A 21,694-nucleotide genomic window follows, 5' to 3' on the forward strand; every position below is an offset into this window, starting at 1 on the left:
GCTGGAGCGAGTGGGGTCTCGGCCACCAGGCACCGGGGCGGGAACGGTGTGTGTCCTGAAGACCACCTACTGGGGGGGACGGGCATGAGTGAGGCAAGTGAGAGGCTCTGTGAGTGTCTGTATCTTCCCCAAACCTGGTGTGCATGGGGTGTGCATGTGTGTTCACCAGCAAACTTCAAGCTGGACCAGCTGGTGGCTAGGGGGGCCTCGGGTCCGGGCTGGGCTATCAGCCGGGCAGAGGGTCCATGCTGGCACCTGGGGAGATGGGCGAGTGTGGGGTGCCTGTGGGACAAGCATTTGCAGGGAACACCAAGATGGAGCAGTCGGTGAGTAGGGGACCTGTAGGGTGGGTCAGAGGGCCGGGATCCAGGCAGAGGTACCAGGGGGACAGAGAAGCTGTGCCAGTACTCAGGTTCCACGACCATGCGTGTGCTTGTGAACATAGAGAGTGTTGTGTGTTCGCCTGCACTAGTGACCTCCTGTCTCTGCCAGCCGAAGACGTGACTGTCTCTGTGTTTTATGTGAGTCCTTCATGTGGGTGCTGTTGCCGGCAGCACCTCGTCTGTGGCAGTCTGTGTGACTGGCTGCATCAGGGTCCTCCGCATGTGTGTGTCTGTGTCCGTGTGTGCGCATCTCTGGGATGCGTGCTCAGCTTCACTACAAGTTACACCTGCAGGCGGGAAAGTGGCAGCTGGATCCCTCAGCCTGGGCAAAGACTCCAGATCCCCAGGCACCAGGCTGGGCTCCAGCAGCCAGGCAGGACTGTACTGGGTGTTACTGGTCTGTACTGGGCTTCAGCAGCACAGCAGGAGTGGTCCTCGGCTGGAACAACTAGAAGTGGTGGCTAGTCTTGGCATCCCTTAGCACTGTGGGTCCCTGGGGTACATGGCGGGAGCTGAATCCCGCTTCATCCCGAGGGCTTCCAGCTGGGTATGAGATGCCTGCATTGCTTCAGCTGAATCCCTGCCTGGCACAGGGTCAACCAACACCTCCCTGTCACTGCCTGCGTGTCCTTTTTGTTCTGGGACAGCTATAGTGCTTTCCAGGGGGGAACATTTACACCTCTTGTAGACGTCCATGCACTGATAGGACAAACCATGCTTCTAAAATCAGTCTCTCTCCACTCTTTACAGAGGAATAATGGGTGCTAAAAAGTATGTTCCCCAGAGGTGGCCGTGCTGCCTGATCTGACCCTGATCTGTCAGCCCTGGAGCCCCTGGGACATCTCCAGGGAGCCCAGAAGGGGCAGAGAAAGTGATGTCTTGGGCTGGTCCTCTGCTGCTGAGCTGCGCTGGGCTCCTGGGATGGAGGGAGCTCGTGGGAAGCGGGCAGCGCTGCAGAGAGACAGCTCTGCCCAGGAGCAGCTCGTCTGAAAAGTGCAGCAGGGCTGAGGGCGTTGCCTGCAGGCACTGAGGGGAGACGAGCAAGGCAGAGAGAAGTGAGTAGACAACGGCTGAGCTCTCAGTGTGGGAGCAATCTTCACAAGTCTTTATATGGTAGGACTCTGGCTGCAGGGCAGTGCATGTGAGTATCCTGGAGGGGTCTCCAAAAGATGGCACATCAAAGCATCTGTCAGAACAACCCTCAGTTTCTCCAGTTCCAAGGAGAATGTACTTGTGAGCAGTGGTTCCCTGCTGCACCCTCAGAGGGACAGGGCATCACAGCCATCCTTTGTCCAGGGATGGCTGCGGGGCTGTGAAGCCACGTGTGCAGCCAGGCGTGCCCGGGGCTGTCCTTCAGAGCAGGGTCCCTGCACCCCAGGGGGCTGTGTGCTGGGGCAGGGACTCTGCCGCCTGCCAGGGTCAGCACTCAGCCTGCCCGGGGAGCTCCTCACAGCGCTGTGGGGAGAAGCTGTGGGTGGAAGGAGCCACCCCCAGCAGGGCAGGGTCCTTCTGCTGCCGAGAGGGTGCTGCGTGGCTCAGGGCCGCTCACAGCTCCGCGTCGCCCCCAGGACATTTTGGAGGGGAGTTTTAAGAGGAAGGTCAAGGTGGGGGTTACCTGAAAGAGGAGGTGTCTGTGCTTAGAGTTTTCTCCTCTTGCTTGTCTGGGTGGGCAGTTGGCGATGGGAATTTTTTTCTCTCTTCTGGAGAAGGCACTGAGACCCCAGCTCTCGTTAGGGCTTGTCTGAGCTGCTCCTTCACCCTTGCATGCACCGAGATGCCCCTGGGCAGTGCCCTGCTGCCAGGAGGTGTCTGCAGGGCAGAGCTGAGCACACAGCGGGTGGGATGGGGTCTGTGAGCGATGGCAGGGGGGAGACCCAGGGATATCAAAACAACTCAGGCAGGGAAGCTCCAGGCAGCAGAGACATGGGCAGGGAATGAGAGGACAGAGCTTGTGTCAAAATGGCAGCAGCTGCCTGGGGCAGTGGTTTTCTCAACGCCATGCTGCACACTGCCAATACGTTTTCACTTCCACTCTGCCAAGGCAATGCTGTGGACCAGATCTTCTGTGAACTTGCCCAGATCCTCAAGCTCTCCTGCTCCAACTCTTATCTCAGGGAAGCTGGGCTTCTTGTGTTTAGTGCTTTTCTATTTGGGGGCTCTTTTATTTTCATTAGGGGCTGTCCTATGTGCAGATCTTCAGGGCTGTGCTGAGGATCCCCTCTGAGCAGGGATGGCACAAAGCCTTTTCCACGTGCCTCCCTCGACTCACCTCACCGTGGTATCTCTATTTCCCAGCACTGCCATGTTTTGCAACCTGAAGCCCCTCTCAATCTCTTCACCATCTTGAATCTGGTCGTGGCACTTTTGTGTGCAGGGGTGCTCCGGACAGTGAACCCCCTCTTCTATGGCATGAGGAACAAGGAGCTCAAGGATGCCCTGAGGAAACTGGTTGGATTTATTTCAGCAACCCTAGACTGCCAACCTTCCTCTGCAAGTGGCTCCCTGTGTGTGTCGTGACAGGCCAAGCTTGTCTTTCCTTTGTTTTGTTGGTTTTTTGGTGTTTTTTTTTTTTTAAATCTTTTTTCCTCTTGTGATGATGCTGTCTACAAGGAAATGTCATTATTCTTCCCCTCCTACCGATGTATCCAGCTGCCTTGTGTGATCCAGAGACTTTGTGTAAGTGAGGGGCCAGGGTCTCTATGTATTTTAGCAAAACAAATGAACCTGCAGCGACATCTTTGTCTAAGATCCATCCTCAGCGGAGCAGGACTGAATGGGAAATGAAAACCCCTTTCCAGCTGCACCAGCTTGGGGCAGGCTGCTCTGTCGCTGGGGCAGCAGGAGCAGCCTGAGGACCCCCAGAGGCAGGGCTGTTGTGCTGGCCTGGGGAGAGAGGATGGCACGGAGAGGCTGCAGCCCTGAACTGAAGACACCTTATGACACCTAATGACACCTAATGACACCTTATGACAGCTTAAGACACCTAATGCCTGCACTGAAGACACCTTATTTATTTTCATGTATTAAATTGCTTTAAAAAGAGCCTCCAGTGCTGTTCCAGGTGCCTGGAGTGCCAAATACAACAGCACTCAGCAGGCAAACACAGGACATCTGGGAAAGCCATGCCCTGTTGGAGCTGGTGGGGGGCAGACAGCCCAGGGCCTCCCAAAGGGGTCTGGGGCCTCTGTGCCATCACCCGAACACCAATACCATGGCACAGATGCAAGGTCCCTCCCTTGGTGGTGCCATAGGACTGGGAGGCGGGTCACGCCAGGGTGCTCAGCCCTGTACTTGTGTTCTCCACCCTTGACCATTCTCCTCTCTCTGAACCTCTACTCACCTGCCTGATGCTATGGAGAGGGAAGATGATGATGGTCATGTCCACAGTGTGGATGGACCAAAGGCTGTCCAGCCCCAAAGACTTTCTCTGCAGCACCCTGTCCTTCCTGGAGTTTGTCTTGCAAGCCCCACAGCCCTGCAGAGTTTCTGCAGAGTCACCAAACACCTCTCTGGACAAGATGTCATTGCCCAGCCATGTTTCTCTGGCCTTGGAGACTGCAGGGCAGTCTGTGGGCACCTCCTTTCCTTGTTACATTAACATCTGTCAAACACTCCAGCATGTGAAGCAGAATGGGGTCCTAGGTACCTATTGCCATCTTTGCCCATAACGAGTCTGTGCTCAGCCCCAGTGCCACGGCTGAGATGCTGCAGCCCAAACATGCACAGCCAGGAGGAGCTGGAGAACAGCCAGGAGGAGCTGGAGAACAGCCAGGAGGAGCTGGAGCCTCACTGCACTGCAATGGTTTTGGATGAAATGAGATGTGGTGGGACAGCTTGCTCACGTGGGGTGCTGCAGTGGAGAGATACAGGCTCTGCCACAGAGAGTGGCAGGGAAGGTGAGGATGGGGGATGCCCCCAGCATGAAGGGGCAGCTCAGATGCCTGGAGCTCTTCCAGGATGGGTTAGCTTCTCTCACTGAGGATTAGAGGAGCCAGTAACAATGACATCGTGGTGGCAGTTATGAACCACTCAGTGAGGGTGAGGAAGCAGGAAAAGTCTTCTGTCAGCAACCCAAGGAAGTGTCCAGGCCAACGAGCCAGTTCCTGTGGGGGACTGTAATTGCTCTGGCATTGACAGACCAGGCAAAACAAGGTGCAAACAGTCTGGAGGCTCTTGGGACAACTTCTTAACACAGCTGCCCAGTGGGCCAACAAGGGCCCTGGATGCTCACCTGGATCCGGTACTGGCAAACAAGGAAGAGCTGGTCAGGGATGCGATAATCAGGATAAACAACTCCTCACACACACACATACACAAGCACAGTGGAAATGGGAATAAAAGATAGAGAGCAGAAATGATTTAGGGGCAATACTGTCTGAGAGGTGTGGCCATTAAATGGTAACAGTTTAGAAAGGACAGAAGAAGTATTCTTCGAAAAACTCCACGCCAGAATGTAATACTGAGAAATTGTAACTGTCTTGTCAAGGAAGAACAAATGAAAGGAATAACATTAAAGAAATAAAGTTTACCATCATCATCATGAAGAAGAAGAAATTATTTTAGAGCATGCTGCTGTCACTGGATTTAGTGAAAGTAGAAATAAGGCAAATGACACGGTGGGTTGACTCCAAGTGGCAGCTAAGCCCCCACCCAGCTGCTCGCTCACTCCCCTGGAGTGGGATGGGGGAGAGCATTGGAAGGGCAAAGTGAGAAAAACTCATGGGTCAAGACAAAGACAGTTTAATAAGTGAAGCAAAGCTGCGTGCACAAGCAAAGCAGAATAAGGAATTCATATCCGTTTGCTTTCCTTCCTCTGCTTTTGCTGAGGGGACTGAATAGCCTCCTCTTTTTATAGGCCCATAGAGCGGTTTGGCTTGGAAGGGACCTTAAAGGTCATTAAGTTCCACCCCCCCTGCCATGGGCAGGGAAAGGGGAACCTGTCCCGGGGTGGGCTCGAACCACCAGTCTTTCGGTTAGCAGCCGAACGTGCCAACTGATGGCACCACAGAGATCTCCCAAAGTGACCTATATAGTGCTTCCCATCGGCAGGCAGATGCTTGGCCATTTCCAGGAAAGCAGAGCTTCATCATGCATCATGATGACTTGGGAAGAGAAACACCGTAACCCTGAACGTCCACCCCTCATCCTTCTTTCCCTGAGCAGTGGACCTCCCCTCCCATGCCATTTCTGGTAGCAGTTCTGTCTCATTCCCTGTCCGCTGCAGACCATCCATCTGCAATACAAAGGTGGGCACCAAATGAACCCCTCCTGGAGCTTTGTGCAAGCGCTTAGACCTCAAAGAGCACAGAGGTGCCTTGGGGAGGTCCTCTCCTCACCAAGATGTGCTTCCTCAACTGGTGTTTTTAGGGTGCATGAATGGTGACTGGAGAAACACGGTCATCCCCTGAGGAAGAGCTGGAAAACCTTGAGAGCTTCTTAGCTTCTCTGTTAGTGATTAGGTAGTGTATGGATGTGAGAGAGGGCGGAGGGAACTCGGCGAGAAGCAAGGTGATGGTTGAGGGCTTTAGCAAATCCTTACAACCATGTGAGAGCCCAGAAACGGAAAGCCGTTGATGTCTGTGGGTGGAGGAGGAGTAGGTCTGCCCTGGTGTCGTGGTTTAACCCCGGACGGCAACTAAGCTCCACACAGCCGCTCGCTCGCTCCCCCCGCAGTGGGATGGGAGAGAGAATTAGAAGAGTAAAAGTGAGAAAACTCATGGGTTGAGATAAAGACAGTTTAACAGGGAAAGCAAAAGCCGCGCACGCAAGCAGAGCAAAGCAAAGAATTCATTCGGTACTTCCCATTGGCAGGCAGGTGTTCAGCCATCTCCAGGAAAGCAGGGCTCCATCACAGGTAGCGGTTACCCGGGAAGACAAACACCATCACTCCTAATGTCTCCCCCCTTCCTTCTTCTTCCCCAGCTTTCTATACTGAGCATGACATCATATGATACGGAATAGCCCTTTGGTCACTTTGGATCAATTATCTTGGCTGTGCCCCCTCCCAACATCTTGTGCACCTGGCAGAGCATGGGAAGATGAAAAGTCCTTGATTAGTGTAAACATTACTCAGCAACAACTAAAACATCACCGTGTTATCAACACTGTTTTCAGCACAAAGCCAAACATAGCCCCACACTAGCTACTATAAAGAAAATTAACTCTATCCCAGCCAAAACCAGCACACCTGGGAATGTGGCTGAAGGCCCCTGCACAAAGGAGAGGTTTCCATCATGTATGCATGCCTCAACTTGGGAGATGGGGAATGCCCTCTGCTGTGGGGTGGCTAGACAGTGCTCAACGTGGCCCATGAGCTGACCTTCCTCTCTTCTTCTCCTTCACTCCCCACACTTGGATGGACCTCGAGAAGCCTTTCACTTCTTTAGAGGCTGCTTCATTCTTTCAGCCTTACCCTAACCCTAACCTAAAGGCAACAGACCCAATTTAGCAAATTCAGCCTTACTTCTACTGAAACTTTCCTTACGGAGAGCTCATCCTCTGTGTTTGTACACTGGAGTAAAGACTTGTTCTAGCGCAAAGGCTCAAACCCTGCCTACGGTCAAGGAGCCGTTTAGACAAGCCCCAGTTTTCTTTCCTCATTGCTGCCTTGCTTCCCAGAAATCAATCAATACCAAAAGCTCTTTTCCCGCTACTTTTGCGACAGCTTCATTACCTTTAAAGACAACACTTCTTACCTTTGCTACTCCAACACACCCTCACAGCCCAGCAAAACCATACTGCAGGGAGGAAACCTTCACCATACAAAGACAGGCACACAGGCACAGACAGGCATACAGGAATACATTACTCTCAAAAAACAGGCTCTTTCAACCACCCTTCCTTTTGCCTACCAAAGTTCAGACAGTGTTAGAAAACAGCAACAAAAAAGCAGGGTTCTCTCTCACATTTGACGGAGCCCATTATATCAGCCATTCAACATTAAGTCCAACTCCAGTCGGAGCCCCAGAATAAGAAATGCCATCTTAAAATTTCTGGAAAAAAGAAGCGCTTTGAAGTGGCAAGACCAGAGACCGTTCATGAAAACACCATCAGGCAAGTCCACATCCCTTATCACAGACCACCTGCCCCCTTACCTGAGTGAGTGATGTTCTCAGCTAATTTGCAGCTCGGGCTCTCTTGTTCATTAGCGCTGAGCACATAGGTTGGAACTGGAGCTGGGAAGAAAACCATATGCAGTCAGGCTGGTTTCATTCCAGTCTAGGTAAGTTCAAGTTCACATTTACTAGGAATCACAGCAGGTCCCATCCATCCCTCCAGACCCCAGCACCACTCCTGTACAGCCTCCTGAGGAGCAATAAGCGCAGAACAAGAAACCTTCCTTCAAAATAAGGCCCACAGCCTGCTCTTTCAACAAGATGCACAGAGCACCAGCTGAGAACAACCTCTGCTTTAACTCCACCTAGCTCCACTGTCTACATAAGGACACCAGCTCCTAAATGATCCCTAGCCCTCAAAACACAGATCTTCCCTAGGGCAATGCTAAGGAAATGCCAGAGCACAGGGACAACTGCTCATTCAGTTTAAGCTGATGGGGAGAAGGACAGAGGACTAGAAAGAGAAAAATATGACAAGGAAGAAGAAGGAGGAGCCGAGAAAGAAAGGTGCAGGGAAAAGGCTAGAGAGAGGGACACATCAAGAGAAACAGGCATGAGGAGACCTGCAGAGAGATGAAGGAAGAAAAAGCGGGGACAAGAGCAGGACAGAGAGACGGGGAGGGAAGCCGAGGAAGAAGGAAGGGGGGACAGAGGAGGACAGGGACAGGGCGCTGGCCATACAGATGGAGAGAGGAAAAAGAAGGACAGGGAGCAGAACAAAGGGACTGAGAACTAAAGAGAGGGTCAGATCCTGACAAAGAGACCAAGAAGAGGGGAAAAAAACCCCAGCAATGGGCTGGAGGACAGAGACCGAGGAAAAGAGGGCTGAGAAGATGGCAAGGAGGAAGAGAGGACAAATAAAGGGGAGAGCCAGCTGGACAGAGGGGTATAGCAAGAAACAATGGGACAGGCAGCGGGACAGAGAAATAAAGACAGAGAAGATGGGGACAGGAAGCAGGACAGAGGGACAGTGAGAGGAAAAAAGGGGCAGGGAGCAGGACAGACGTGAAGAGAGATGCCACAGGGAAAGAGGAAGAGAGGCACAAAGAGGGAGAGGGATCAGGGGAGAGAGAGAGAAATAAGGACTGGGGGCAGGCTAGAGATTGCAAAAACTTTTGGGGTGGGCAGCAGGATGGAGAGGGAGTAAAAAAGAGTAGGGGCAGGGAGCAGGACAGAGCGACAAACAAGAGTAACGATAAAGACAAAGAGAAGAACAGGGACAGTGAGCAGCACAGAGGGATGGAGAAAGAAAGAGAGGTATCAGGAGGCCTGCAGAGAGATGGAGGGAGTGGGGAGGGGAAGGGTCAGGGAGCAGCAGAGAGAGACAGAGAGAGGAGAGATGGACAGGAAGAAGGACAGGGACAGTGGGATGAGAATTACAGAATGAAAAAACACAGTGGCAGTGAGCAGGACAGGGCGATAGAGAGAGAAACAAAGAGAGCAGAAGGCAGGAGGGAGAGGGGAAGACAAGGACAGGGAGCGGGACATACAGGCAGAGAGAGACAAAGAAGGACAGGGAACAGGCCAGAGAGACTGTGAAAAACAGAGAGGGATGCAGATCAGGACAAAGAGACAGAGAAGAAAACAACAGCAATGTGCTGCAGGACAGAGACAGAGGAAGAAAAAAAGAGGGACAGGGAGCAGGGGAGAGGGACAGCAAGCAAAACACAGGGCCGGGTAGAGCGACAGAGAAAAGAGGGACTTGGAGAAAAGAGAGGGACGGGGAGCAGAACACAATAATAGAAGATGAGAGGTAGGGGGAAGCAAAAAATATGACACAGAGGGACGGGGGGCAGGGAGGGACTGAGATGCAGAAGAGGGGTGACATGGCCCCAAGGGCCTGGGACTCACCGCAGCTCCTGCTCTCTGCAGTGCCATGCAAATTTTTCAGCTCAGGCACTTCTTTGTCTGTCTGTCCTTCCCTCCCTTTCCCTTCTCTGCCTCCACTCGCTTGCCTGTCCTCGCCTCACGGCTGGCCCCAGCGCTGCCTCAGCTGGGCCACAGCTGGAGCAGAGGCTGCACCTCCCAGCACCAACATGGCCGCGCAGAGGCCCCCTGCCCCAGGACTACAGCTCCCGGCATGCCACGGGGCGCTCCTTCCTGCTGTCTGCCCCTGCGGGGACACCATCCCACGGCCGGTCCCGCCCCCGCAGGCCCCGGGGCCACCCGCCCGGGGCTGCCCCGGCCCTGGCCCGGCCCAGGCCCCTGAGCTCTGGTGGAGCAGGGAGGAGGGGGAGTGAGGGACAGGGCAGCAGAGGGAGGTAGGGCAGGGCGGTGGGGTGGCCGGAGAGGGATGGGAGATGGACAGAGGGATGGGAGCAGGACAGAGGGGCAGGGAGAGCAGGGGGGAGCTGGTCAGGGAGTGGAGAAAGGAAAAGTACTGGTGAGGAGCGGGCAGAGGGATGGTGCGGGAAAGAGATGGAGGGGAAGGAGGCCAGGGGGGGCCAGGAAGAAAACTCGTGCTAAGCAGCAGGGCAGAGGGACAGAGGGAGAAGAAGAGGGGCAGGAAGGAGGACAGAGGAGGACCAACACAGGCAGCGTGAGGGAGCGGGGCAGGGGGGCAGAGAGACAGAAAAGGCACCGGGAGAGTGGAGTGACAGAGCAATGGGACAGGGAGCAGGACAGAGGGACAGAGGGGAAAAGGTGAGAGGGAAAAGGGAGGGGAGAGAGGAAGGGAGAGGCAGGGACAGAGAGTGGGAGAGCAAGAGAAGGACGGGAAGCAATGCAGAGAGACTGAGAAACAGCGGGATGTGGATCGGGACAAGGAGGCGGAGAAGGACAGACAGCGATGGCCTCCAGGATGGAGATGGAGGAAGAGCAAAAGGGGATGGGGAGCAGGACGGAGGCCCAGAGTGAAGAGAGAAGGCACAGCCAGCTGAGCAGGGGATGAGGGGAACAGGAAAGAGGGGACAGGCTGCAGGACAGAGAGAAAAAATAAAGCCAGGAAGCAGGACACAGTGACAGAAAAAACAGAAGGACAAGGAGCAGGAGAGAGCACTGTGGAGAAAGAAAAAAACAGCAAGGGGATATAGGAGAGACAGAGAAGAATTAGAAAATACAGACCGGGAGCCGGACAAAGACAAAATAAAAATTAATGATGGGCTAAAGACAGAGAGGGAGGAATTAAAAAATGGGAAGCCAGAGAGAGAGTGATGGGGAGAGACCAAAAATTGCAATTATGGGCAACTGCCCATAGTTCTTGAGCACTCCCCAGGAACTGCACTACCAGGAGCCTCGAGGAATGTGCTGCCTAAAAGCCCTCTGCCCTGGGCCCAATCCTGCAGCCTAATATTGGTGACGAGCATCGCCTTGCACACTGGCCAGGACTGAGGAAAAAAAGCTCAGCTGCGGTGGGGGGTGGAAATTGCCCAGCTGTTTTTTGTTTGTTTGCCTGTTGGTTTTGCTTTTAAAAGAAATACCATTTAAGCTCTAAATACCACTTGCAAGGAAGAAGGAACCAGGCATACCAGCTTGGGCGCATTTAAAGCCTGAACCTATTCAACAGCCTCACAAACAAACCATCGCTCACTCCCGCTGCACACACTGCACCGCCTGCCTGCAAGTACAGGCAGCCGCACTGTTTCTTGAGCGCTCCCCAGGAACGGCACCACCAGGCAGCTCAGAAAATGTGCTGCCTGCAAACACTTGAGCACAGCTTAATTGTGGGCAATTTTTCCTCTTTTTAGGCCTGCTGGTTGAAGAGTCATCTGTCGAGAGATGGATCAGGACCATGCCAGCGCTGGTGGCACTTTTTGGATCCTGTGGCAGCAATGGGCAAAGGGACAGGCTATGGAATCCCAGTGCCAGGTACGTGTGCAGGGTGTCAGGGTCACCCCTACATGGTTTTTCCCAGCGGAGCCCCAGCCAGTGCTGGCCCCACGCTGCAGCCTCAGGGCTGAGGCTCAAGGAGCCAGGCATTTCTGTGGCTGCTGCACCCTGCCGGGCTCCACCGCTGGCTGTTGGCTGCCCTGGGCTTCTCCCCGTTGTGCCCCCAGCTCTGCTTTCTGCCAGCGCTGGGGGCACAGCAGAACATCTGGCCTGTTCCTCCTGACCCATGTCGGCAGCTCCTACGTGGTGTCCACGTCACACAGCTGATTTGGGGGCGGCAGGTCTCTCTTGTGGCACCCTGGGAATGGGGGCAAAGCAAACCCAATCCCTCCCTTCCAATCTTTGTCCCCAGGGAGACCCAGTGGAGACGTACCATGCGCTGGAGAGCATCCTGCAGGGAGGTGACAGCTGTTGGCAGAGCGGTGCTGAGACCCACCTGACAGCAAAGGTGCCTAGTGGCCACAGAGGAGCCCAGGTGAAGAGGTTCTCTTGGAGGCCACCAAAGCAGCCTTCCTCTGCCCCTGTTTTTTGGTGAGATACGGAGCAGCGCAGAGGTGTTTCTCAGGCATCCAGGCCTGAGGAGGATTTCCCAGTGCCCCCGTGAGAGATCCTGCTCCCAGGAGGCGGCTCCCCATAGAGCAAAGGCAGTATCCAGCCACCCGGCGCTGGGCTCGGCTGCCCCGAGGGGTCTCGCAGGGAGGACGGGGTCATCAGCCTGGTGGCTCTGACACAGAAATGATGAGCTGAAGCCCCGTGGTCATGGCTGGCCAGTTACAAGGTTCTGAGTGCCTCAGGCTTCTCCCTGGGAGTGTTTAACCCAGGCACTTTTTCAGGGTGTGGTGGATGATGTGAGGATGGCTGCTGGTGATGTCCTGGTGGCTCTGTCCCACTCCCATTTCAAAGTTGTGATGCCTGAGATGGGGGGCCACCTGAAGGCCCTGGCAGAGATCTCCAAGGAGTTTATGTTCAGTGTTTTGATATCTTAGGGCTACAGTGTGCTAGGGTTATGGGATGCTAGGGTTATTAGATGCCAGAGTTTAAGTGAGTTTGGATTAAAGCATGTTATTGTTACAGACAGGATCTGGGTTTGTTGGCCCTGGGTTCCTGGGATTAGGTTATTTTTGGCTTATCTTGTGTTCCGGGTGGGGTTTTTTTGGAGAGTCCTTTTTTAGTTTGTTTGCTTTTTTAGGGTTTGGGTAGTGGCCTTTGGTTTTTGTATGATGTGTCTTCTGGTTGTTGTTTTGTTCTTCTGGTAGTTTGTGTTGCATTTTCTGTCTTGTAACCACCATTTGTGGTCTAATATGTGTGACAGGCCAGGCAGTGTCACTTCTGTTGCAGTCCAACTCACTTCCACTGAGTCAGTAGGTAGGTGGTTAGGTGTGGAGGACTTGGAGTTTGTGGAGAATGACTGCCAGACAACTAACGGGCACTTCTGGGGTGTCGGGGGACTTCTGGCCCATAGGTAATGACTGCCGGAGGACTAAGTGTACTTCTGAATTTGTGTGGACTCCCAAATTCATGGTCATTTCTGCTGCCTTGAGGAAGAGCCATAGGAAGACCCCAGCCACACAGAAGGACCAGGGTTTCCCCAAGGGTACCTGGCTTTTTGGTTTTTGCTTTTGAGTAAGAAACCTGCAAAGAGGCTGCTACTGTTGTTTAGTGATGTTTTGTACAGTCCTGGACTGAGTATCGTGTGACTTGAAACCGCTGAAAAAAGGGTAGAGGTTTGCCTGCCTGCTGTGGATGCTTGAGTTTTGAATGTCTGCTTGCGGTGGTGACTTCATACAGTCCTTACCTCCTATCCTGAGGCATGACATGTGCTTAGGGCGAGGTTCATCATCCACAACAGTGGATGAGAACCCATATTTCAAATAGACTTCTTGATCGTTTTGAATTTTGGGGGGCCAACTTCTCAGATCTGATTCGTTCATCCTTGATTTTGCACCTTCACATGGCTGGCAAAGAGCTCATAGGAGGAGCAGGAGAAGGGTCAACACTGCCGTTTCCATGCTGGTCAGTTGTGCTGGACTTACCAGGGTTATCTTCCATCCGTGGTTTCTTTGCAGGAATCTCTTTTGAAGCCACTTGTCTGTTTAGTGAGGGGGAGTGGACTCAAGGGGAGACCTTTTGTTCCTCATTAGTGCCTCAGGGATTTACCTGTCATTTTTTGTTTGTTTGTTTGCTTTTTATTTGCCGTGCTTAATTTAAAAGCTCATTGAAGCTCTTTCGATTTCCGTCATTAAAGGAAGTCTCTAGGATTTCTACCCAGGAGTGAGATGTCCAGAAAGGACTCTCCTTGTACGCTGCTGTCAGCCTTCAGTCTAGAGAAATGTCTGGTAGTGGTGTATGTTAATGGTGATGTAACTCAAACGCATCTTAAATATACAAGCTTTGCCCTTGTTCCTGATATGCCTGGGGGATGATGCTCAGCAGCTCATCAACAGTATGTTCTGCTGTGCTTTACCCATTTGAAATAATACATCACCAGAAATGTCTTCCTTAGTGCCTACACAGAGCAAGAACCTCCAGTAGCAAGGGCATGCTGACCCTTGGGCAGCTTCAAAGTGACGGATAAATGTCAATAGGTTAAAAAACCAGTCCCGTGGGAGCAGTGTGGGCGTCAAAGTCCACCTGACTCTCCACACTGACTCAGCATGTCACAAGTTTATGTGGGTAAGGATGGGTGAAGTCAGTATAAGCAGGTGTTGTAACTGGCCAGGCAGTTTATCTAAAGAAACAAACAAAAAATGACCTTTGCTTGGAGTTGCGTGCCTTTAGATGTTGGGGTGTATTGCCTTTTCCTTCCTTGGCCTGCGCACAGTGTAGCGAGAGGTGTTTCCACCTGGGGGAGGAAAGCCACCCAACTGCCATCATCAGCCTCAGGGCGTGATGGAAGCCTAAGTGCTTGGGAGAGTTTGACTTGTGTGGTGCTTCTCATTCTGCTCCCAGGTTTTCCCATTAATGCTTGCTCTTTGCTTTATGTGCCTTTACAGTGTTTTGTAAATGTTCTCCATTCATAGCCCTGAGCACTGAACTATGTGTTCCTTTCTCTGAAAAGTCATCAAGAGCTTTAGAGGTTTCCTTGGGAGCAGAGAAAATGGGTCCCTTGAGAGTAGAGAAGAGACTTTCATATGAGATGATAAGCTCAATGCTTCCATGATAAGCATCTTGTAAGGATAAAAGTACCTGCTTTAACTTTTTGGGGTTGCTTCAGAAATGTTTAGCAATAGCTACTTAAACGATTGATTACTTCAACAGAAGAAGAAGAGATCACTTTGCTTTCTGTGTCTGACTAAAAGAACTAACCTGAACATACAGAAAAGTGATGTGAAGAGCCGTTGTTTGTCATTATTGGGTACCACGTCTGACTTGTAGAGCTTCCCTGTGCATAGGGTGGTGTTTTGTACATGGCATTGTCCAGTCCTCTTTTTGAACTGAACACATTACTCTTTCACAACTTTTTACGAAGTGTTTTCACTTGACGTGCAACTTCCTGCCGTTTACCTGTCAGCTAACAGCTTCCAAAAAGACAGGAGATGGCTCAGCGAGGAGGTGGGGAGTTCCTGTGTCCGTTTGTGGTGCTGGAGAAGCAGGGTTGGTTTTTTTTCAGGGCTGTGCCTGTGAAAGAGCTTTTAGGAGCTTGTGATCTGTTCCTCGACTCTCAGGTGGGGCGATGAAGAGTTTGAGAAAGCCATGCATGTTTTCTGATGTTCACCAAAGCAGTTTGTTCTTATGTAGCTTCTAGGCAGAGGTTGAATCTTAGCAGTCACATTTTGCCTCGGCCTCTGTACGGTGCCTAGTAACTTTTTTTTTCCTGCATGATCTTTGTGCACAGGAGTTGTCTCTTACATTGAAATGGTCACCTCTGTAGGTAGTGCTGCACACGTTTGTACAGATGCTGGGCAGACTAGAAGCTGTAATGCCAATATGGAAGGGCAGCTTGATGCTGGGATCATGCTGTAGCTCTCACAGCCCAGGAGATTTGTGTTTGTTTGTTATTGTCGTGTTAGAGGAATTTCCCAGGTTTGGTATCTAGTGTGAAAGCACAGGGATCCTCCAGTGTTTGAGGTCTGGTTAAATGATGGTCCATCTGAAGGTGGCTGCTGGAGGCTGGGAGTTTCAGTCCATGCTCACTAAATTGCCTGCAGGCAATTAGCGACCTGGGGGGCAGTAATGCAGTTCAGGCGGTGTTGGATCTGCGCAAGGGTTTAGAGCAGCTGCAGAACCTGGGCATTCAAGCCTGAGGTGTAAACCCTGAGTAAGAACAGAGGAGGGGGAAAAGGTGTGTTTGGTGTGTTTTTTCCCCTCTCTAGGAAGTGACATGCCTCTGTTTTGGAGAAAAGCAAGCGAAAGAGCAGAAGCTGGGAAAGGACTAGGTAAGTGGGAGGAGTGGTAGAATATTATGGGCAAAAGTGGGTTTGGATTTTGATCTGCTCAGAAAGTTTCATACCAGCCTTGAAACTCATTTATTAATGTGGGGCTGATTGTGAATGAAGAGGTGGGGGAGGGGAGGCAGGGAGAGACAAAGAAATGGAGGGAGCGAGGAAGAGCTCCGAGGATTTGCATTAATGCTTCCAGAGCATTAATGTGTCAATCCTCTAGTGTCAGAAGGGGTGACTTGCCAGTGACACAGCTGTCACTCCTTGTCCCTGACTTTATAATTCCCTTGAAAGCCAGGGATACAGCCTTTCTCTTAAGAATATATGTTAGAGGTACGAGTGCACAGGGGCAGCAACGTGAACAGTGGTGTCGTGGTTTAGCTTCAGACGGCAATTAAGCACCACACAGCCGCTCGCTCACTGTCCCCACCCCGGTGGGATGGGGTAGAGAATCGGAAGGGCAAAAGTAAGAAAACTTGTGGGTTGAGGTAAGAACAGTTTAATAATTGAACAACAAAAAAAATTGTAATGAAAAGGAAAACAATAAAAGAGAGAGAGAGAGGAACAAACCCAGGAAAAAAAAACCATATAATGCAACTGCTCACCACCTGCTGACTGATGCCCAGCCAGTCCCCGAGCAGTGATTGCTGCCCCCCAGCCAACTCCCCGCCGTTTATATACTGAGCATGACGTCATACGGTATGGAATAGCCCTTTGGCCAGTTTGGGTCAACTATCTTGGCTGTGCCCCCTCCCAGCTTCTTGTGCACCTGGCAGAGCATGGGAAGCTGAAAAGTCCTTGACCAGTGTAAATATTACATAGCAACAACTAAAAAATCAGTGTGTTATCAACATTATTCTCATGCTAAATCCAAAACACAGCACTGTACCAGCTACTAGGAAGAAAATTAACTCTATCCCAGCTGAAACCAGGACACTGGCCAAGTCAGCATCTTGTACATGTTGCGCAGACTGTCTTTCTGGACGGCTGGCAAGGAAAGGAGTGTGATAGTGTAGTCTAACAGTGTAGTCTAACAGGAGCTGGTGGAAGGCCAAGGCTTACGTAAAGCTCATAAGGGGGATTCAGGCTGGAAAGTGGAACGTCTAAACAAGAATCACTGTCCTTGGGAGAAAAACACATCCTGGAGAAATATGTAAGCTAATTAAGATGTTTTGGGAACCATCTGAAACAACTAGTACAAGTGTGATAAGAGGCACCCTCACGCAAACTATCCTCATTATAATACTAAAAGTCACACCCCTCGAGCTGGAGACCCCAGCCCAAGCAGAGACCCTTCACTTCTGAGCGTGCACAGAATATTAAAGCAGCACTGTAGCTTTAAGTTGAAATAAGAGAAATGTAGACCAATAGAAAACTGCTTTGTGTAATTACTTATGCATAAGCATAACTAGACTGTATAAATACCGTACCTGCGTGACTGAACTTTGTGCTAGCTTTGTGGAGCTACCACCTAGCACCCACCTCTGCGCAGACATGAAATAAAATACTTCTGCCCTGTATGTATATTGGCGTCTCACACACCGGGTAAATGACCTCACACTCGTGGGATAACAGTTTTTGGCGACCCAGATGGGACTGAGCTGACAGCCTTGCCCAGTCGCCTTGCCCCATCCGATGGGGAGAAGAGACCTGAGTGGACTCCAGCGCGCACCGACCTCTTGATCGGGGACTCCTTCAGCTCCTCTCCTGCAGTCGGGCACTAAGCAACACAACAGTGCAACGCTACTGAAAAGAGGTATTTGGGAGGGGGATATGAGAAAAGGGGGGTAAAGGGCAAGATCTCTCGGGAAGCAGGCACCATCTGTTCTGTTCTGGGCTCTGCATAAGACACATCAGGGAAGATACGCGGCAGCAACATAGTTCTGTTTATTTCTACACGCTCTTCTGTTCTGTTCTGTTCTGAGTAATGAAGGGAGATGCCCCTCGTTCTGGTTTGTGTAGAAATGCTGGGTTTTTCAGTACCGATATGGGTGCTGCTGCTTCCCAGGAGGCACCTCTTTGCTCTGCTCTAGGATGCATCCTGAAGAATTGGAATAAATTTGGGGGGTAAGCTAAAACGATATTGTAGTCAATGGTGGCCACAATATCCATTGGAAGATGGTGAAAAATGGCCTGAGAATGGATCCTTGAAATACAAGACTAGATTGCACTTAATGTTGTTTTGTCAGGGAACTGCAAAACGGGATGAAATACAATATGTGGATATGTTTTTTTGGTTAAGAAATGATTGGGATATGTGGAAGAAATGTGGTTTAGTGGATTCTAAACATGAGATTGGAATATATGTGTTAAAAGAGAAAAAGGAAAAATCTTGTTGTATTGAATTGAAACAATCCAGAAGGAATGTGTAGTACTGTTAAAACTGTAATGATGGCTCATAATCCTAACTGGGGACATGTAGAGGCTCTCCTAGAATATTTTTTTACCCCTGAGGAGAGGAGATAGATTGATTTTAGAGAAGGCTAGAGAGGGACTGATCCAGCAACGGGGGCGTGGGGGTGGGGGGGTGGTGCCTAATACCAATATGTACGTCCCAAAAGAGGATCCAGAGTGGGATCCAAACACAAGTGAGGGATTCCAGAGGGTAAAGGAATATGAAAAGTTAATTTTGTATGGGATTCAACATGGAGTGCAAAAGCCTAAGAATTGATCTAAACTCTATGAAGTAAGGCAGGGGGATAAGGAAACCCCATCAGCCTTCTGTGAGTGACTGTGTGAAGTAGCGCGAAAGTGGACAGATCTGGATCCGGAAGATGATAGCAATTCCAAGTTATTTAATATGCTGTTTATTGGTCAAGCGGCAGCAGATATAAGAAAGAAATTACACAAGTTAGAGGGTGCAGGTGGAATGACAATCTCAGAGTTATTGTCAATCGCATCTAAGGTGTATAAAGTTTCCCCAGCTGATCCTCTGGTTCCAGTCAAGCTGGGGAAAGAAATAATAGATTTTTTAATTGGCAGTGCAGCCAAACATTCTGTAGTAAGTAGTTGTAGGGGACCCTTAAGTAGAACTAAAAGAAGCATTGTTGGTGCAACAGGGAAAAAGACTGTAAGGCCGTTTTTGCAACCTATGGAATGTTCCATTGGAAATACTACATGAACTCATGAATTCCTTTAGATGCCAGAATGCCCCTTACCATTGCTTGGACTGGATTTACTTTGTAAACTGAATGCACAACTAACGTTTTCTGAAGACTCTGTTCAGTTGCATATTCCTCCAGAGACTGCCTGGAAAGCCCAGATATGTTTGTTAACCGAGAAAGATCCTAATGAAGAAATGAATGTTCCAGAGGAAGTACTGAATGCGGTCACACCTCTGGTATGGGCATCAAAGACATCCGGACGAGCTAAGAATGTGACCCTGATAAAGACTGAACTGAAACCAGGAGCTCAACCGGTAAGAAAGAAACAATACCCCATTAAGCTGGAGTCCTGAAAAGGATTAGAACCTATAAAAAGCTCCTTTTTAGAACATGGATTGTTATGGGAGTGTCAATTGGAATTTAATACTCCCATCCTACCTGTAAAGAAGCCCCGTTCTTCTGAATCTGGACTGGTACAGGACTTAGGAGAAATTAATGCAAGGACAGTAGATGTCCACCCTGTGGTTCCAAACCCATATACCCTCCCTACTACAATCCCTAACAGTAATACTTATTTCACAGTATTAGATTTAAAGGACGCCTTCTTCTGTATACCTGTGGATGAGCAGAGCCAGACCATCTTCACCTTTGAATGGGAGAATCCAACTACAGGATGAAAGACACAGCTCTGCTGGACTGTCCTTCCGCAAGGATTCAAGAACAGCCCTACCTTGTTTGGTCAGGTACTAGCCAAAGAATGGGAACTATGGCAAAATGATCATGATGCTGTAACCTTGTGGCAATATGTTGATGATTTGCTAATTGGTTCTGACAGTTAGGAGGTATGTCTGGAGGCCACCATCAGTTTGCTTAACTTTCTGGGCTTGGCAGGGTATCGGGCTTCTAACGAAAAAGGCTCAGATTTGGAAATAAAAGGTCCAATATATGGGGTTTGAAATCACCAAAGGAGAGAGAGAATTAAGTACTGAGAGAAAAGAGGCAATTTGTAGAACTGCTGTACCTACATCAAAGAAGCATTTAAGAGGATTTCTGGGAGTGGCTGGATGGTGTCGCTTATGGATTCCCAATTGTGGAGTAATTGCCAAACCATTGCATGCTGCTGTGAAAGGACCTGAGGGGGTTCTGGAATGGACACCTGAATGTAGGAAGAGTTCTGACGAAATTAAAAGGAAACTCAAAGGGGCTTCTGCTTTGGGACTCCTGAACTTGAGGAAACCCTTCCAAATATACGTACATGAACGCCAGCAAGTGGTATGAGGAGTTTTGACACAAGAACTGTGGACCTGGAAAATACCGGTGGGATATTTTTCAAAGCAATGAGATGAGGTCAGTAAAGGCCAGCCTGCTTGTTTGAGTCGCAGCGGCGACTGCGACTTTGATTGAAGAGTCTCAGAAATTGACGTTAGGCCAGCCGATTACTGTATTTGTACCTCATGCTGTGTCTTCTCTCACGCCTTCCTGCATCATGTGCCCCGTGGCACGGGCTCCCGCGGGGAGGGGGGAGAGGAGGTGGTGGCCCAGCACCATGTGGTCCCCCTTCATGTGCATAACACAGTATGCGAGCTGCAGCACTGCTATGCGGACGCTGGGCGGTGCACCACCACGCATGCGCTGTTGAGGTGCGACCGCATGGCTGGTTGGGGAGCTACTGCAGCGGGAAGCCCCCAGAAACCCACGTGGAACTGGCAACAAAACTACACCTCGTGCCGCGCTGCGGGGGCCGTGGCGGCAGCAGGGACTATGCCGTGCCCCACGCGCCCAGGAGCGATGCAGCCACCCGACAGCCCAGTCTGCAAAAACTACAGCTCCTGGCATGCATTGGCAAACACAGCATGGCCGCCCGGCAGCCGAGGGCCAGAAGACTACAGCTCCCGGCATGCTCCGTGGAACCAACATGGCCGGCCAGCAGCCCCGTGCCCCAGTACTACAGCTCCCGGCATGCCGTGACAGGCTGCCTTCCCTGCTCTCTGCCCCTGCGGGGACACCGTTCCCCACTGCCCACCCCCCCCTCCAAGCTGATGCACCTGGAATCCCTGCCGAGCCCCCCCAACCCTGCTCCATCTCCAGGCAGCCCCCGCCACCCAGCTCCAACACGGCCTGGCCCCCCCACGCCCCTGCCAGCCCTCGCCGCTGGCACAGCACTCTTTCGCCCTCCCACCACCGCCACTCCATGCCTCCGACATGGACCCCACCGGCCCAGCCCCCCCCCCACAGGCACCGCTGCCCTCCTCGGGGCTTTCCCGGGGACCCGCTCACCTTCTCCCTTGGTGCAGCCGCAGCCTGGCAACGCTCGGCAACCGCTCTGCCCCTCCTTTCTGTCACACCGGCCCCTCTGTGGCCACCTGGGCAGGGCAGCACCAGCCCCTCAACCGGCAGCCATCCCGTGACAGGGATGGGCTGTCACCATCGGCCTCGCCTCCCGCCCCTGGGGCTCCTCCAGCCCCGACCCACAGCAGGAGGCCAGCAGGAACAGGGGGCCATCACCCGACCCCCGCAGTGCATCACCTCCTCCCCTGGGCTCCCTCACAGCCCCTGGCCTGGTGCAAACGGAGTGCAAACACAGCGGGGAGGGCAAAGGAGACAGCAAGTGTTTATTCAGTCACGCACGTAACAAGTCCCCGGAGCGAGTCTGCTCTGGGGCTCGGGGGCCCTGACACTCCCCCTGCTCCTGGGGCACCTCGGCAGTTGTTCCTGCAGCCACCGTCGTCAGTTTGGCAGGGAACAGATGGTCGGTCAGCTGGCTCCTGGAGCGATGGGCTGCTGGGCAGAGGTGGAGGCCCCCAAAAACGAGGAGCAGGGCGCAGGATGCTAGAGGAGAGGAGAAAAGTGGCAGCCAGCTGGACAGTGGGGTGTAGCGAGAAAGC

Source organism: Ciconia boyciana, chromosome 28, assembly GCF_034638445.1.
Source record: "Ciconia boyciana chromosome 28, ASM3463844v1, whole genome shotgun sequence".
Classification (NCBI taxonomy): Eukaryota; Metazoa; Chordata; class Aves; order Ciconiiformes; family Ciconiidae; genus Ciconia; species Ciconia boyciana.